Genomic DNA, 13,153 nt, shown 5'->3' on the forward strand with positions numbered 1-13,153 from the left:
CTGTCCAGCAGCAGACTGAAGGTGGCTGCTGCTGTGCGCAGGTATATAAAGGCACAGAGCCTATTATGACACGCGCAGCCAGCGTTCCATTGCCACATTCCGTCTACTGCAGGCGGGATACCTGGATGGCTGAATGTCACTGAGAAGCTCACAGAGACCGCCATAAGCAACAGTTTAAAAGAATGCCACAGACTAATCAACCAAACTTTTTGGGTTGGTTTCTCTTTTATAGTCTGCAGGCATTAAATGAAAGAAGTCAGTGTTCCATCTGAGGGAGACAACGTTTCAGAAAAGGCATTGTAGCAAACCAAAAAAGAAATTTTAAGCGCAGCAGAGTAACCAGCTCACATACCTGTTAGCTCAGGTGAGTTTAAAAGGCTGCTGTTGATAACAAGGGCATTTGCTAAATAGATGGTGTGTGTGCAACAATATACTGAAAGGTCAATTATATTGTGCAGCTTATCTCACCACCTGTAGTTATTTAGGTGAAAGCTCCAAAATGCTTGCCTAATATGTCTGTTTATCCAAAAGGAAGTATAGAGGGAGAGCTAGATAGATAGCATTGCATTACATTACATTACATGGCAATGCAATGCACAGTTGCTGAAGTTGAACCAAAATGAGCTTGTCATCTGGCTTCTGCAACTTTTAACATGAAAAATCCAATGAGGAGAAGAAAAGCAAAGCCAAAGAGTCCATCCCAAAATCCGACAAACAAGCAAAATGAACAAAAAGCATTGAATTCAATTCTTTCTGATTTTAGAAACTGCATTAAAGAAGGGGTGCACCGGTCCTGGAGATACTGCAATACCAGGTCAATGCGTGGAGTGGACAGAGCAAGCTCTTTTTCCATCTCCCTGTTCTAAAAATCCATTTAATATATGGTCCCCAGATAGGGGACGTATCAGATATTAAACTGATAAGAACAGATACTACACTTGATCTTAGCCAAAAGGCCGAGAAGCGATAACCAGAATTGGTTTCCGACTACGGTGCCACCCAAGGATTCTGAAAAGTCCATTTGTGGAGATGGCCACCTGGACTCCCGTTAAGAAGACATGCTGTCAACCTCTAGATCCCTCACATGCCTGCACTTTTCGGCTTGCTGCTGCTGCAATCCACGCGTTTTAGATCTGCATAACTCCACCTCTTTTAGCACAGTACCCTCAACCCCCGGCTGTTCCCACCCGCCTCAACACCGTTGGAAGGGAGGAGAACCAATTAAGGCGGGGGGGGGGGGGTGGAACGAGCAGCTGTCTACCCTTAGCAGGAGGGTTGCTGATTAATTACCTCTCCTGCTGCTGCTGCTGCTGGCTGTCCAGCAGCAGACTGAAGGTGGCTGCTGCTGTGCGCAGGTATATAAAGGCTCAGAGCCTATTATGACACGCGCAGCCAGCGTTCCATTGCCACATTCCGTCTACTGCAGGCGGGATACCTGGATGGCTGAATGTCACTGAGAAGCTCACAGAGACCGCCATAAGCAACAGTTTAAAAGAATGCCACAGACTAATCAACCAAACTTTTTGGGTTGGTTTCTCTTTTATAGTCTGCAGGCATTAAATGAAAGAAGTCAGTGTTCCAGCAGAGGGAGACAACGTTTCAGAAAAGGCATTGTAGCAAACCAAAAAAGAAATTTTAAGCGCAGCAGAGTAACCAGCTCACATACCTGTTAGCTCAGGTGAGTTTAAAAGGCTGCTGTTGATAACAAGGGCATTTGCTAAATAGATGGTGTGTGTGCAACAATATACTGAAAGGTCAATTATATTGTGCAGCTTATCTCACCACCTGTAGTTATTTAGGTGAAAGCTCCAAAATGCTTGCCTAATATGTCTGTTTATCCAAAAGGAAGTATAGAGGGAGAGCTAGATAGATAGCATTGCATTACATTACATTACATGGCAATGCAATGCACAGTTGCTGAAGTTGAACCAAAATGAGCTTGTCATCTGGCTTCTGCAACTTTTAACATGAAAAATCCAATGAGGAGAAGAAAAGCAAAGCCAAAGAGTCCATCCCAAAATCCGACAAACAAGCAAAATGAACAAAAAGCATTGAATTCAATTCTTTCTGATTTTAGAAACTGCATTAAAGAAGGGGTGCACCGGTCCTGGAGATACTGCAATACCAGGTCAATGCGTGGAGAGGACAGAGCAAGCTCTTTTTCCATCTCCCTGTTCTAAAAATCCATTTAATATATGGTCCCCAGATAGGGGACGTATCAGATATTAAACTGATAAGAACAGATACTACACTTGATCTTAGCCAAAAGGCCGAGAAACGATAACCAGAATTGGTTTCCGACTACGGTGCCACCCAAGGATTCTGAAAAGTCCATTTGTGGAGATGGCCACCTGGACTCCCGTTAAGAAGACATGCTGTCAACCTCTACATCCCTCACATGCCTGCACTTTTCGGCTTGCTGCTGCTGCAATCCACGCGTTTTAGATCTGCATAACTCCACCTCTTTTAGCACAGTACCCTCAACCCCCGGCTGTTCCCACCCGCCTCAACACCGTTGGAAGGGAGGAGAACCAATTAAGGCGGGGGGGGGGGTGGAACGAGCAGCTGTCTACCCTTAGCAGGAGGGTTGCTGATTAATTACCTCTCCTGCTGCTGCTGCTGCTGGCTGTCCAGCAGCAGACTGAAGGTGGCTGCTGCTGTGCGCAGGTATATAAAGGCTCAGAGCCTATTATGACACGCGCAGCCAGCGTTCCATTGCCACATTCCGTCTACTGCAGGCGGGATACCTGGATGGCTGAATGTCACTGAGAAGCTCACAGAGACCGCCATAAGCAACAGTTTAAAAGAATGCCACAGACTAATCAACCAAACTTTTTGGGTTGGTTTCTCTTTTATAGTCTGCAGGCATTAAATGAAAGAAGTCAGTGTTCCAGCAGAGGGAGACAACGTTTCAGAAAAGGCATTGTAGCAAACCAAAAAAGAAATTTTAAGCGCAGCAGAGTAACCAGCTCACATACCTGTTAGCTCAGGTGAGTTTAAAAGGCTGCTGTTGATAACAAGGGCATTTGCTAAATAGATGGTGTGTGTGCAACAATATACTGAAAGGTCAATTATATTGTGCAGCTTATCTCACCACCTGTAGTTATTTAGGTGAAAGCTCCAAAATGCTTGCCTAATATGTCTGTTTATCCAAAAGGAAGTATAGAGGGAGAGCTAGATAGATAGCATTGCATTACATTACATTACATGGCAATGCAATGCACAGTTGCTGAAGTTGAACCAAAATGAGCTTGTCATCTGGCTTCTGCAACTTTTAACATGAAAAATCCAATGAGGAGAAGAAAAGCAAAGCCAAAGAGTCCATCCCAAAATCCGACAAACAAGCAAAATGAACAAAAAGCATTGAATTCAATTCTTTCTGATTTTAGAAACTGCATTAAAGAAGGGGTGCACCGGTCCTGGAGATACTGCAATACCAGGTCAATGCGTGGAGTGGACAGAGCAAGCTCTTTTTCCATCTCCCTGTTCTAAAAATCCATTTAATATATGGTCCCCAGATAGGGGACGTATCAGATATTAAACTGATAAGAACAGATACTACACTTGATCTTAGCCAAAAGGCCGAGAAGCGATAACCAGAATTGGTTTCCGACTACGGTGCCACCCAAGGATTCTGAAAAGTCCATTTGTGGAGATGGCCACCTGGACTCCCGTTAAGAAGACATGCTGTCAACCTCTAGATCCCTCACATGCCTGCACTTTTCGGCTTGCTGCTGCTGCAATCCACGCGTTTTAGATCTGCATAACTCCACCTCTTTTAGCACAGTACCCTCAACCCCCGGCTGTTCCCACCCGCCTCAACACCGTTGGCAGGGAGGAGAACCAATTAAGGCGGGGGGGGGGGGTGGAACGAGCAGCTGTCTACCCTTAGCAGGAGGGTTGCTGATTAATTACCTCTCCTGCTGCTGCTGCTGCTGGCTGTCCAGCAGCAGACTGAAGGTGGCTGCTGCTGTGCGCAGGTATATAAAGGCTCAGAGCCTATTATGACACGCGCAGCCAGCGTTCCATTGCCACATTCCGTCTACTGCAGGCGGGATACCTGGATGGCTGAATGTCACTGAGAAGCTCACAGAGACCGCCATAAGCAACAGTTTAAAAGAATGCCACAGACTAATCAACCAAACTTTTTGGGTTGGTTTCTCTTTTATAGTCTGCAGGCATTAAATGAAAGAAGTCAGTGTTCCAGCAGAGGGAGACAACGTTTCAGAAAAGGCATTGTAGCAAACCAAAAAAGAAATTTTAAGCGCAGCAGAGTAACCAGCTCACATACCTGTTAGCTCAGGTGAGTTTAAAAGGCTGCTGTTGATAACAAGGGCATTTGCTAAATAGATGGTGTGTGTGCAACAATATACTGAAAGGTCAATTATATTGTGCAGCTTATCTCACCACCTGTAGTTATTTAGGTGAAAGCTCCAAAATGCTTGCCTAATATGTCTGTTTATCCAAAAGGAAGTATAGAGGGAGAGCTAGATAGATAGCATTGCATTACATTACATTACATGGCAATGCAATGCACAGTTGCTGAAGTTGAACCAAAATGAGCTTGTCATCTGGCTTCTGCAACTTTTAACATGAAAAATCCAATGAGGAGAAGAAAAGCAAAGCCAAAGAGTCCATCCCAAAATCCGACAAACAAGCAAAATGAACAAAAAGCATTGAATTCAATTCTTTCTGATTTTAGAAACTGCATTAAAGAAGGGGTGCACCGGTCCTGGAGATACTGCAATACCAGGTCAATGCGTGGAGAGGACAGAGCAAGCTCTTTTTCCATCTCCCTGTTCTAAAAATCCATTTAATATATGGTCCCCAGATAGGGGACGTATCAGATATTAAACTGATAAGAACAGATACTACACTTGATCTTAGCCAAAAGGCCGAGAAACGATAACCAGAATTGGTTTCCGACTACGGTGCCACCCAAGGATTCTGAAAAGTCCATTTGTGGAGATGGCCACCTGGACTCCCGTTAAGAAGACATGCTGTCAACCTCTACATCCCTCACATGCCTGCACTTTTCGGCTTGCTGCTGCTGCAATCCACGCGTTTTAGATCTGCATAACTCCACCTCTTTTAGCACAGTACCCTCAACCCCCGGCTGTTCCCACCCGCCTCAACACCGTTGGAAGGGAGGAGAACCAATTAAGGCGGGGGGGGGGTGGAACGAGCAGCTGTCTACCCTTAGCAGGAGGGTTGCTGATTAATTACCTCTCCTGCTGCTGCTGCTGCTGGCTGTCCAGCAGCAGACTGAAGGTGGCTGCTGCTGTGCGCAGGTATATAAAGGCTCAGAGCCTATTATGACACGCGCAGCCAGCGTTCCATTGCCACATTCCGTCTACTGCAGGCGGGATACCTGGATGGCTGAATGTCACTGAGAAGCTCACAGAGACCGCCATAAGCAACAGTTTAAAAGAATGCCACAGACTAATCAACCAAACTTTTTGGGTTGGTTTCTCTTTTATAGTCTGCAGGCATTAAATGAAAGAAGTCAGTGTTCCAGCAGAGGGAGACAACGTTTCAGAAAAGGCATTGTAGCAAACCAAAAAAGAAATTTTAAGCGCAGCAGAGTAACCAGCTCACATACCTGTTAGCTCAGGTGAGTTTAAAAGGCTGCTGTTGATAACAAGGGCATTTGCTAAATAGATGGTGTGTGTGCAACAATATACTGAAAGGTCAATTATATTGTGCAGCTTATCTCACCACCTGTAGTTATTTAGGTGAAAGCTCCAAAATGCTTGCCTAATATGTCTGTTTATCCAAAAGGAAGTATAGAGGGAGAGCTAGATAGATAGCATTGCATTACATTACATTACATGGCAATGCAATGCACAGTTGCTGAAGTTGAACCAAAATGAGCTTGTCATCTGGCTTCTGCAACTTTTAACATGAAAAATCCAATGAGGAGAAGAAAAGCAAAGCCAAAGAGTCCATCCCAAAATCCGACAAACAAGCAAAATGAACAAAAAGCATTGAATTCAATTCTTTCTGATTTTAGAAACTGCATTAAAGAAGGGGTGCACCGGTCCTGGAGATACTGCAATACCAGGTCAATGCGTGGAGAGGACAGAGCAAGCTCTTTTTCCATCTCCCTGTTCTAAAAATCCATTTAATATATGGTCCCCAGATAGGGGACGTATCAGATATTAAACTGATAAGAACAGATACTACACTTGATCTTAGCCAAAAGGCCGAGAAACGATAACCAGAATTGGTTTCCGACTACGGTGCCACCCAAGGATTCTGAAAAGTCCATTTGTGGAGATGGCCACCTGGACTCCCGTTAAGAAGACATGCTGTCAACCTCTACATCCCTCACATGCCTGCACTTTTCGGCTTGCTGCTGCTGCAATCCACGCGTTTTAGATCTGCATAACTCCACCTCTTTTAGCACAGTACCCTCAACCCCCGGCTGTTCCCACCCGCCTCAACACCGTTGGAAGGGAGGAGAACCAATTAAGGCGGGGGGGGGGTGGAACGAGCAGCTGTCTACCCTTAGCAGGAGGGTTGCTGATTAATTACCTCTCCTGCTGCTGCTGCTGCTGGCTGTCCAGCAGCAGACTGAAGGTGGCTGCTGCTGTGCGCAGGTATATAAAGGCTCAGAGCCTATTATGACACGCGCAGCCAGCGTTCCATTGCCACATTCCGTCTACTGCAGGCGGGATACCTGGATGGCTGAATGTCACTGAGAAGCTCACAGAGACCGCCATAAGCAACAGTTTAAAAGAATGCCACAGACTAATCAACCAAACTTTTTGGGTTGGTTTCTCTTTTATAGTCTGCAGGCATTAAATGAAAGAAGTCAGTGTTCCAGCAGAGGGAGACAACGTTTCAGAAAAGGCATTGTAGCAAACCAAAAAAGAAATTTTAAGCGCAGCAGAGTAACCAGCTCACATACCTGTTAGCTCAGGTGAGTTTAAAAGGCTGCTGTTGATAACAAGGGCATTTGCTAAATAGATGGTGTGTGTGCAACAATATACTGAAAGGTCAATTATATTGTGCAGCTTATCTCACCACCTGTAGTTATTTAGGTGAAAGCTCCAAAATGCTTGCCTAATATGTCTGTTTATCCAAAAGGAAGTATAGAGGGAGAGCTAGATAGATAGCATTGCATTACATTACATTACATGGCAATGCAATGCACAGTTGCTGAAGTTGAACCAAAATGAGCTTGTCATCTGGATTCTGCAACTTTTAACATGAAAAATCCAATGAGGAGAAGAAAAGCAAAGCCAAAGAGTCCATCCCAAAATCCGACAAACAAGCAAAATGAACAAAAAGCATTGAATTCAATTCTTTCTGATTTTAGAAACTGCATTAAAGAAGGGGTGCACCGGTCCTGGAGATACTGCAATACCAGGTCAATGCGTGGAGTGGACAGAGCAAGCTCTTTTTCCATCTCCCTGTTCTAAAAATCCATTTAATATATGGTCCCCAGATAGGGGACGTATCAGATATTAAACTGATAAGAACAGATACTACACTTGATCTTAGCCAAAAGGCCGAGAAGCGATAACCAGAATTGGTTTCCGACTACGGTGCCACCCAAGGATTCTGAAAAGTCCATTTGTGGAGATGGCCACCTGGACTCCCGTTAAGAAGACATGCTGTCAACCTCTAGATCCCTCACATGCCTGCACTTTTCGGCTTGCTGCTGCTGCAATCCACGCGTTTTAGATCTGCATAACTCCACCTCTTTTAGCACAGTACCCTCAACCCCCGGCTGTTCCCACCCGCCTCAACACCGTTGGAAGGGAGGAGAACCAATTAAGGCGGGGGGGGGGGGTGGAACGAGCAGCTGTCTACCCTTAGCAGGAGGGTTGCTGATTAATTACCTCTCCTGCTGCTGCTGCTGCTGGCTGTCCAGCAGCAGACTGAAGGTGGCTGCTGCTGTGCGCAGGTATATAAAGGCTCAGAGCCTATTATGACACGCGCAGCCAGCGTTCCATTGCCACATTCCGTCTACTGCAGGCGGGATACCTGGATGGCTGAATGTCACTGAGAAGCTCACAGAGACCGCCATAAGCAACAGTTTAAAAGAATGCCACAGACTAATCAACCAAACTTTTTGGGTTGGTTTCTCTTTTATAGTCTGCAGGCATTAAATGAAAGAAGTCAGTGTTCCAGCAGAGGGAGACAACGTTTCAGAAAAGGCATTGTAGCAAACCAAAAAAGAAATTTTAAGCGCAGCAGAGTAACCAGCTCACATACCTGTTAGCTCAGGTGAGTTTAAAAGGCTGCTGTTGATAACAAGGGCATTTGCTAAATAGATGGTGTGTGTGCAACAATATACTGAAAGGTCAATTATATTGTGCAGCTTATCTCACCACCTGTAGTTATTTAGGTGAAAGCTCCAAAATGCTTGCCTAATATGTCTGTTTATCCAAAAGGAAGTATAGAGGGAGAGCTAGATAGATAGCATTGCATTACATTACATTACATGGCAATGCAATGCACAGTTGCTGAAGTTGAACCAAAATGAGCTTGTCATCTGGCTTCTGCAACTTTTAACATGAAAAATCCAATGAGGAGAAGAAAAGCAAAGCCAAAGAGTCCATCCCAAAATCCGACAAACAAGCAAAATGAACAAAAAGCATTGAATTCAATTCTTTCTGATTTTAGAAACTGCATTAAAGAAGGGGTGCACCGGTCCTGGAGATACTGCAATACCAGGTCAATGCGTGGAGAGGACAGAGCAAGCTCTTTTTCCATCTCCCTGTTCTAAAAATCCATTTAATATATGGTCCCCAGATAGGGGACGTATCAGATATTAAACTGATAAGAACAGATACTACACTTGATCTTAGCCAAAAGGCCGAGAAACGATAACCAGAATTGGTTTCCGACTACGGTGCCACCCAAGGATTCTGAAAAGTCCATTTGTGGAGATGGCCACCTGGACTCCCGTTAAGAAGACATGCTGTCAACCTCTACATCCCTCACATGCCTGCACTTTTCGGCTTGCTGCTGCTGCAATCCACGCGTTTTAGATCTGCATAACTCCACCTCTTTTAGCACAGTACCCTCAACCCCCGGCTGTTCCCACCCGCCTCAACACCGTTGGAAGGGAGGAGAACCAATTAAGGCGGGGGGGGGGTGGAACGAGCAGCTGTCTACCCTTAGCAGGAGGGTTGCTGATTAATTACCTCTCCTGCTGCTGCTGCTGCTGGCTGTCCAGCAGCAGACTGAAGGTGGCTGCTGCTGTGCGCAGGTATATAAAGGCTCAGAGCCTATTATGACACGCGCAGCCAGCGTTCCATTGCCACATTCCGTCTACTGCAGGCGGGATACCTGGATGGCTGAATGTCACTGAGAAGCTCACAGAGACCGCCATAAGCAACAGTTTAAAAGAATGCCACAGACTAATCAACCAAACTTTTTGGGTTGGTTTCTCTTTTATAGTCTGCAGGCATTAAATGAAAGAAGTCAGTGTTCCAGCAGAGGGAGACAACGTTTCAGAAAAGGCATTGTAGCAAACCAAAAAAGAAATTTTAAGCGCAGCAGAGTAACCAGCTCACATACCTGTTAGCTCAGGTGAGTTTAAAAGGCTGCTGTTGATAACAAGGGCATTTGCTAAATAGATGGTGTGTGTGCAACAATATACTGAAAGGTCAATTATATTGTGCAGCTTATCTCACCACCTGTAGTTATTTAGGTGAAAGCTCCAAAATGCTTGCCTAATATGTCTGTTTATCCAAAAGGAAGTATAGAGGGAGAGCTAGATAGATAGCATTGCATTACATTACATTACATGGCAATGCAATGCACAGTTGCTGAAGTTGAACCAAAATGAGCTTGTCATCTGGCTTCTGCAACTTTTAACATGAAAAATCCAATGAGGAGAAGAAAAGCAAAGCCAAAGAGTCCATCCCAAAATCCGACAAACAAGCAAAATGAACAAAAAGCATTGAATTCAATTCTTTCTGATTTTAGAAACTGCATTAAAGAAGGGGTGCACCGGTCCTGGAGATACTGCAATACCAGGTCAATGCGTGGAGTGGACAGAGCAAGCTCTTTTTCCATCTCCCTGTTCTAAAAATCCATTTAATATATGGTCCCCAGATAGGGGACGTATCAGATATTAAACTGATAAGAACAGATACTACACTTGATCTTAGCCAAAAGGCCGAGAAGCGATAACCAGAATTGGTTTCCGACTACGGTGCCACCCAAGGATTCTGAAAAGTCCATTTGTGGAGATGGCCACCTGGACTCCCGTTAAGAAGACATGCTGTCAACCTCTAGATCCCTCACATGCCTGCACTTTTCGGCTTGCTGCTGCTGCAATCCACGCGTTTTAGATCTGCATAACTCCACCTCTTTTAGCACAGTACCCTCAACCCCCGGCTGTTCCCACCCGCCTCAACACCGTTGGAAGGGAGGAGAACCAATTAAGGCGGGGGGGGGGGGGGAACGAGCAGCTGTCTACCCTTAGCAGGAGGGTTGCTGATTAATTACCTCTCCTGCTGCTGCTGCTGCTGCTGGCTGTCCAGCAGCAGACTGAAGGTGGCTGCTGCTGTGCGCAGGTATATAAAGGCACAGAGCCTATTATGACACGCGCAGCCAGCGTTCCATTGCCACATTCCGTCTACTGCAGGCGGGATACCTGGATGGCTGAATGTCACTGAGAAGCTCACAGAGACCGCCATAAGCAACAGTTTAAAAGAATGCCACAGACTAATCAACCAAACTTTTTGGGTTGGTTTCTCTTTTATAGTCTGCAGGCATTAAATGAAAGAAGTCAGTGTTCCATCTGAGGGAGACAACGTTTCAGAAAAGGCATTGTAGCAAACCAAATAAGAAATTTTAAGCGCAGCAGAGTAACCAGCTCACATACCTGTTAGCTCAGGTGAGTTTAAAAGGCTGCTGTTGATAACAAGGGCATTTGCTAAATAGATGGTGTGTGTGCAACAATATACTGAAAGGTCAATTATATTGTGCAGCTTATCTCACCACCTGTAGTTATTTAGGTGAAAGCTCCAAAATGCTTGCCTAATATGTCTGTTTATCCAAAAGGAAGTATAGAGGGAGAGCTAGATAGATAGCATTGCATTACATTACATTACATGGCAATGCAATGCACAGTTGCTGAAGTTGAACCAAAATGAGCTTGTCATCTGCCTTCTGCAACTTTTAACATGAAAAATCCAATGAGGAGAAGAAAAGCAAAGCCAAAGAGTCCATCCCAAAATCCGACAAACAAGCAAAATGAACAAAAAGCATTGAATTCAATTCTTTCTGATTTTAGAAACTGCATTAAAGAAGGGGTGCACCGGTCCTGGAGATACTGCAATACCAGGTCAATGCGTGGAGTGGACAGAGCAAGCTCTTTTTCCATCTCCCTGTTCTAAAAATCCATTTAATATATGGTCCCCAGATAGGGGACGTATCAGATATTAAACTGATAAGAACAGATACTACACTTGATCTTAGCCAAAAGGCCGAGAAGCGATAACCAGAATTGGTTTCCGACTACGGTGCCACCCAAGGATTCTGAAAAGTCCATTTGTGGAGATGGCCACCTGGACTCCCGTTAAGAAGACATGCTGTCAACCTCTAGATCCCTCACATGCCTGCACTTTTCGGCTTGCTGCTGCTGCAATCCACGCGTTTTAGATCTGCATAACTCCACCTCTTTTAGCACAGTACCCTCAACCCCCGGCTGTTCCCACCCGCCTCAACACCGTTGGAAGGGAGGAGAACCAATTAAGGTGGGGGGGGGGGTGGAACGAGCAGCTGTCTACCCTTAGCAGGAGGGTTGCTGATTAATTACCTCTCCTGCTGCTGCTGCTGCTGGCTGTCCAGCAGCAGACTGAAGGTGGCTGCTGCTGTGCGCAGGTATATAAAGGCTCAGAGCCTATTATGACACGCGCAGCCAGCGTTCCATTGCCACATTCCGTCTACTGCAGGCGGGATACCTGGATGGCTGAATGTCACTGAGAAGCTCACAGAGACCGCCATAAGCAACAGTTTAAAAGAATGCCACAGACTAATCAACCAAACTTTTTGGGTTGGTTTCTCTTTTATAGTCTGCAGGCATTAAATGAAAGAAGTCAGTGTTCCAGCAGAGGGAGACAACGTTTCAGAAAAGGCATTGTAGCAAACCAAAAAAGAAATTTTAAGCGCAGCAGAGTAACCAGCTCACATACCTGTTAGCTCAGGTGAGTTTAAAAGGCTGCTGTTGATAACAAGGGCATTTGCTAAATAGATGGTGTGTGTGCAACAATATACTGAAAGGTCAATTATATTGTGCAGCTTATCTCACCACCTGTAGTTATTTAGGTGAAAGCTCCAAAATGCTTGCCTAATATGTCTGTTTATCCAAAAGGAAGTATAGAGGGAGAGCTAGATAGATAGGATTGCATTACATTACATTACATGGCAATGCAATGCACAGTTGCTGAAGTTGAACCAAAATGAGCTTGTCATCTGGCTTCTGCAACTTTTAACATGAAAAATCCAATGAGGAGAAGAAAAGCAAAGCCAAAGAGTCCATCCCAAAATCCGACAAACAAGCAAAATGAACAAAAAGCATTGAATTCAATTCTTTCTGATTTTAGAAACTGCATTAAAGAAGGGGTGCACCGGTCCTGGAGATACTGCAATACCAGGTCAATGCGTGGAGTGGACAGAGCAAGCTCTTTTTCCATCTCCCTGTTCTAAAAATCCATTTAATATATGGTCCCCAGATAGGGGACGTATCAGATATTAAACTGATAAGAACAGATTTTTTTGATTGAAGCTGCATCCAAGGCACTGAAAAATGTGACCGAAGTCACACCAAAACAGCGCACGAGGCGAGGATTCATGTGGACCCTTCCCGGAGGAGAGGGTCCCCAATAAACCATCCCCATCCCTCCGAGCCAGAAGGCCACAGCGAGGGTCAGGGATCTCCGATGCTCTCCCTAGCCGAAGCCGGAGAAGAGCCGTTTTCGTGCTCCCAGCTTCCATCTAGGCTGCCACCCTATTGGAGCTGGAGCCTGTGTTGGTTTCTCAGCCCAAAGCTGACCGGACCTCCGACCGGGTTTATAAAAATTCCCCTTCCTAGCCCGGAGGCCAGGAATAAGGGGGGTTGCTCAGAAAGTATGATTGGCAAAGGTGCGGCGTGCTACGAAGCCAAGTCTTTCTGGGGTTCCCA

The 13,153-nt window shown here is 45.3% G+C and overlaps 10 non-coding genes across 10 annotated transcripts; all 10 read right to left on the minus strand.

Moving 5' to 3' along the window:
* Positions 1-777: 777 nt before the first annotated feature.
* Positions 778-968, minus strand: LOC141187706 (U2 spliceosomal RNA). The gene has a single exon (XR_012261866.1). It is a non-coding gene; the product is annotated as a U2 spliceosomal RNA (small nuclear RNA).
* A 1,123-nt stretch (positions 969-2,091) lies between these two features.
* On the minus strand, positions 2,092-2,282 carry LOC141186421 (U2 spliceosomal RNA). The gene has a single exon (XR_012260701.1). It is a non-coding gene; the product is annotated as a U2 spliceosomal RNA (small nuclear RNA).
* Positions 2,283-3,403: 1,121 nt separating this feature from the next.
* Positions 3,404-3,594, minus strand: LOC141187708 (U2 spliceosomal RNA). The gene has a single exon (XR_012261868.1). It is a non-coding gene; the product is annotated as a U2 spliceosomal RNA (small nuclear RNA).
* Positions 3,595-4,716: 1,122 nt separating this feature from the next.
* Positions 4,717-4,907, minus strand: LOC141186433 (U2 spliceosomal RNA). The gene has a single exon (XR_012260712.1). It is a non-coding gene; the product is annotated as a U2 spliceosomal RNA (small nuclear RNA).
* A 1,120-nt stretch (positions 4,908-6,027) lies between these two features.
* LOC141186445 (U2 spliceosomal RNA) lies at positions 6,028-6,218 on the minus strand. Its single transcript, XR_012260723.1, has one exon. It is a non-coding gene; the product is annotated as a U2 spliceosomal RNA (small nuclear RNA).
* A 1,120-nt stretch (positions 6,219-7,338) lies between these two features.
* LOC141187709 (U2 spliceosomal RNA) lies at positions 7,339-7,529 on the minus strand. Its single transcript, XR_012261869.1, has one exon. It is a non-coding gene; the product is annotated as a U2 spliceosomal RNA (small nuclear RNA).
* Positions 7,530-8,651: 1,122 nt separating this feature from the next.
* On the minus strand, positions 8,652-8,842 carry LOC141186457 (U2 spliceosomal RNA). The gene has a single exon (XR_012260734.1). It is a non-coding gene; the product is annotated as a U2 spliceosomal RNA (small nuclear RNA).
* Positions 8,843-9,962: 1,120 nt separating this feature from the next.
* On the minus strand, positions 9,963-10,153 carry LOC141187710 (U2 spliceosomal RNA). Its single transcript, XR_012261870.1, has one exon. It is a non-coding gene; the product is annotated as a U2 spliceosomal RNA (small nuclear RNA).
* Positions 10,154-11,277: 1,124 nt separating this feature from the next.
* LOC141187711 (U2 spliceosomal RNA) lies at positions 11,278-11,468 on the minus strand. Its single transcript, XR_012261871.1, has one exon. It is a non-coding gene; the product is annotated as a U2 spliceosomal RNA (small nuclear RNA).
* A 1,121-nt stretch (positions 11,469-12,589) lies between these two features.
* On the minus strand, positions 12,590-12,772 carry LOC141185661 (U2 spliceosomal RNA). Its single transcript, XR_012260301.1, has one exon. It is a non-coding gene; the product is annotated as a U2 spliceosomal RNA (small nuclear RNA).
* Positions 12,773-13,153: the final 381 nt, after the last annotated feature.

Source organism: Phyllobates terribilis, unplaced genomic scaffold (assembly GCF_046119375.1).
Source record: "Phyllobates terribilis strain yellow unplaced genomic scaffold, ASM4611937v1 Scaffold_40__1_contigs__length_11209783, whole genome shotgun sequence".
NCBI classification, from domain to species: domain Eukaryota; kingdom Metazoa; phylum Chordata; class Amphibia; order Anura; family Dendrobatidae; genus Phyllobates; species Phyllobates terribilis.